Source organism: Engraulis encrasicolus, chromosome 6 (assembly GCF_034702125.1).
Source record: "Engraulis encrasicolus isolate BLACKSEA-1 chromosome 6, IST_EnEncr_1.0, whole genome shotgun sequence".
Taxonomy (NCBI): Eukaryota; Metazoa; Chordata; class Actinopteri; order Clupeiformes; family Engraulidae; genus Engraulis; species Engraulis encrasicolus.
In genome coordinates this window covers 43,337,900-43,342,899 of record NC_085862.1, presented here as the reverse complement: position 1 = coordinate 43,342,899, position 5,000 = coordinate 43,337,900, and the positions used below count along the sequence as shown (strand labels likewise).

Here is a 5,000-nt window from a genome sequence, read left to right as displayed (position 1 = left end):
AGCCATTTATATTTTGAGAATTAAGGCTACCCATTTTACCCATGACATGTATAATAGTAGTACATTGTCATTGTCAAAAATTGCAGTACAGTGAATCATTTCTGTTTACAACACACTTTCATTTGTCCCTCATGCAGGGGTCTATATAATGAAAACAAAATAGGAGCAGAGATACGAATTTAAGATCACTGTGTGTAACACATAGACAAAAAGGGTCTAAGAGGGTAGGCTATGCCGTTTCCCCCACACACATAGGCGTACACATTCTACATGAGGGGTGATGGTCACAGGGCCAGTTTTTCAAAATTCCTTCCATTAAAAGGGCTGAACAACATACTACACATTTATGTCTATATTGACATTCATTACACATTCATTTCTATATGCAGCCCGATGTCTCCTCTGCCTTGCCAATGAAGGACTGTCACCTAACTCATTACAACTGTAAAACAAAGCCTGGGGAGTGTTAGTAAACTCATCCCAACTATCCCTTCTCTGAAGTTTTTTTATATTGCTCCCAAACCCAAGTTAACTATAACAACTTGACAAGGCTTTTGATCCCTGTGTCTTTCAAGCACTTGTGGTTTTCTCTATAGGATGTATTTACTCCATGAGGAAAATGCGAAGGAAATCGCAATTGAAATCGTTTTAACAAAAAACGGAAATCGTTTAAAAAAAAAAAAAAAGGGTAAAAAAAAAACAAAAAAAAAAAATTTTTTTGTTTTTTTTTTTTTTTTTTTTACATTTTAGAAAAACTATGGCGGCCAAATTTAAACTATGGCGGGCCGCCATAGTTTCCTCAATGTATGGGAAACACTGGATGATGAAAAAGGTCGGCATCTCTCAGGAGAGTCATGAAGTAGACAAACACTCCCCGCACAGCACGCTACACAGTCTATTTTCTGTGAGCTTGAGACACACAAATTCCTACTCCAAAATAGAATGGACAAATGTGTTTTCTCCAAAGGAATCCACTGAGGAAGACATGTCCACAGCACCTCAAAACAAACAAGCTATTATCACCCTCGCCCCTGCTGCTGCTAGCCCACCGCCACACCTTCTTTTATGTGCTACACACAAACATGCACACACACAAGCACACACTCACACACGCACGCACGCACGCACTCACACACACAAGTACATGCAAGCACGCACACACACACACATGCATGTGCAAGCACACATACACCCACACATACACACACACACCCACATACACACACACGTATCGATACACATATACACATATACATTGTCTCTCTTTTCTTTCTTTCCATATCTCACTCTCTCATTTGCGCACACACATACTCTCTCTCTCTCTCTCTCTCTCTCTCTCTCTCTCTCTCTCTCTCTCTCTCTCTCTCTCTCTCTGTCTTACACACACACACACACACACACACACACACACACACACACACACACACACACACACACACACACACACACACACACACACACACACCCTCTGATACACTCACCCACTCCACTCCTCCTTTCATGAGAATCTCGTGAATAATACCAGCGCCTTAATGAATTCAAACCTGCTCCGGGAGAACAAAAGGGCCCTTTTGGCTGTGTGTTGTGCTGACTTGTCTTGTGTTGCACTGCGACTGACTGCGCTACATTGCTTTGCATTGTGTGGGCCAAGGGAGCCGCACTGTGACAGCGAAACGCAAGGCATCAGTCAACCTACAACCCACCACAACAATCCACTGCAACTCCCCCCCAACCCACTCCAATCTGCCCCCCCAATCTGCTCAGACGGTTCCTATCACCCCAGTGACGTCCCTGACAATGGGAACCTTCTGCGTGCCGTGGGACATAGGGGGGGTGCATGGGACAAGGGACAAGGGGGGGTGGGTCAGAGGGAGCGCTGAGGGCTAAAATAATATCCTCTCTGCTGATGTGGAGAGCTCTGCTCTTACACTGGGGACATCTGGCCCTGCCATCCATCTCTCCTCTCTCTTCTCCTCCTTCCCCCCAGAAGAGCAGACACATACTCACACACACATATGGTCACACACACACACAACTCTCTCTTTCCCTTGCTCCCTCGCTCATTCTCACTCTCTCTTTCTCTCGTTCTCAATGTCTCTTCATACCTCTTGCTGTCTTTGTCCCCCCACCCCCACCTATCCATCGCTATTTCTCTCTCTCTCTCTCTCTCTCTCTCTCTCTCTCTCTCTCTCTCTCTCTCTCTCTCTCTCTCTCTCTCTGCCTCACACACACACACACACACACACACAGTTGTTAGAAGCTAAAAACTGCTAGCCCAGACGAGGCCCAGATCTCTGCTATCTGCCTCCTGATTGCAGACCCAGATATGCAGACTGTCAGACTGTTCCTTATCAATACAGTAAACCAAAGACTCCAATCCTGAACAGATACAACATGCGTCCTCTCGTACGTTGAGCAGACACCTTTACCAACAGCAACTAAAAAAAGATACTAGTGGGCCCTACCGTGCTGCTAACGGTAGGGCACTCGTCTGCTATGCGTCCGTCCCGGGTTCGATTCCCGGCCCGGATCCTTTGTCGGCCCTTCCCCGTCTGTCTCTCCCAACTCACTTCCTGTCTCTACGTCACAATAAAGGCTTGTAAATCACCCAAAAAATACTAAAAAAAAGATACCAGTGGCCCTGCCGTGGCTCAGACGGTAGGGCACTGCACTGTCACGCCGGGGACCAGGGTTCGATTCCGACCAGAGGTAATTACCCTATCCTACGCCGGCTCTCTCTCCCACTCGTTTCCTGTACCAACTCGTCACTGCACTATGGTCATAAAGGCCAAAAATGCCCCAAAAATATTCTTATGGGTGCAGACGCGCCCTAGTGGTTAGGGAGTCAGTCTTGCAATCAGAAGGTTAGAGGTTTGAAACCCATACCATCCATGGCTGAAGTGCCCCTGAGCAGGGGCTCCTAACCCCACATTCCTCAAGGGACTGTAACCAATATCCTGTGCCTAAAATAACTGTAAGTCACTTTGGGTAAAGGTGTCTGCTAACATGTTGCTTTTCAATGACATGTCCAGCTGCAACTTGGTAGTCTTGTGGATGAGGGGTGTAACACATTGTTTTGTTTAGTTAGTTAGCTAGTTTTGTTTAGTTGTCAGTTCATGAGAAGGCCTAGGTGGGTAGGTGTGCTTGTGCGTGTGCGTGCGTGTGTGTGTGTGTGTGTGTGTGTGTGTGTAGTGGAGTTGTTATCAAAGGAGGAAGTGCAGAAATATCCCAAGAGTTGTGAACAGAGGCGTACGCCCTGGTGACAAGCCATATCCACATTTCCGTCACACTACACACACTACACACACCACACACACACAAACACTAAATTCACACAATGACAACACTCTCTCTAGCACATAAACATAAACATACACATATTCCCACGCATGAGTGGACACTGTGAATGTATACACACACAATCCCTGTTAAATCAGGCAGTATCTCCAGCACGTGAGAGGGGAACACGCGTACAGACAGAGGGACAGACAGACAGACAGACAGACAGACAGACAGACAGACAGACGGACAGACGGACGGATGTGAGGAAAACTTGTACTGATTACTGGATTGGGGCCCCGGGGGAACACTAATGAAGGCCAAGGGGAAAGCTAACACACACACACACAAGCATGCACGCGCATGCACACACACACACACGCACACGCACACGCACACACACACACACACACACACACGCACACGCACACACACGCACACACACACACGCACGGACACACTAACACTAATGATTGGAAGCGGGGAAATTAACTCACGCTCACAGACATACATACATATATGTACACACATACACACACACACACACACACACTAACACTAATGAACATTGATGGGAAATCTGAGGGGGACACAAATAAACAGCGGAGTCGAGAGAGAGAGCGAGCGAGCGAGCGAGAGAGAGAGAGAGAGAGAGAGAGAGAGAGAGAGAGAGAGAGAGAGAGAGAGAGAGAGAGAGAGAGAGAGAGAGAGAGAGAGAGAGAACGGGGGCCAGAATTACCCAGAGGAAGCCGGGGCTGTCCTTCCTCTGACTCTATTTGGACAATCCAAAGTGACCCCATGCACACACACACACACACACACACACACAGTCACTTTCACACACACACACACGCATGCACGCACGCATGCACGCACGCACACCACACACACACACAGGCATGCACACACACACAAACAAATACACAATGTATACAAATAAATCGGCAGGATGCCGGATGGACACACACAATTTCTTTCCCACACACAAACACATACACTAATACACAGAACAGATATACTCACATCCATACATACATACTTATACATCCTCATGCATCTTCACATATAAATCTATCCATCCAAACACACACACATACTCTTACCCTCTCACTCTCTCTCTCTGTCACACACACACACGCACGCACGCAGAACACAAACACACGTACAAATATACAAACAAAAACACACACACAGACCCACACACGCACACACACACACTCCTTGTGCTATAATTCTTCAGAAGAGCGAGCAGAGCAGAGCTGAGCAGAGTTGAGCCCCCTGGTCAGTCTTTTCACTCTTCAGCTCCTTGAGGAGAACAATGCTGCCTGATGTCACATGATGCTGCCTGCTGCCCTGCCTTTGTTGAGGAGCAGGGGAGAGGCAGAGGGGGCAGAGGGGAAGAGAGTGCACAGATACCAGCTCAGACGTGTGAGTGAGTGAACTTTTACTGACTGTGTGGGGGCCCTGCTCTCTCTCTCTCTCTCTTGGATGTCTCTCTCTCTCTCTCTCTCTCTCTCTCTCTCTCTCTCTCTCTCTCTCTCTCTCTCTCTCTCTCTCTCTGCCTCGGGTATCTCTTTCTGCCTCTGTGTCTCTCTCTCTTTTTTTCTGTCTCAGTGGCTCTATCTCTCCCCCCTTCTCTCTCGCTGAGTGTGTCTCTATGAGTGTGACATATTAATCACTCTGTTATTAAAGCACACAGCAGTGCCTGCCACTCTGTTCCA

The 5,000-nt window shown here is 47.3% G+C and overlaps 1 protein-coding gene across 2 annotated transcripts in view; it reads right to left on the bottom strand.

Moving 5' to 3' along the window:
• bcar3 (BCAR3 adaptor protein, NSP family member) overlaps positions 1–5,000 on the bottom strand; it is a 130,733-nt gene that overhangs the window by 76,899 nt on the left and 48,834 nt on the right. The gene's annotated exons all lie outside the window — the stretch shown is intronic.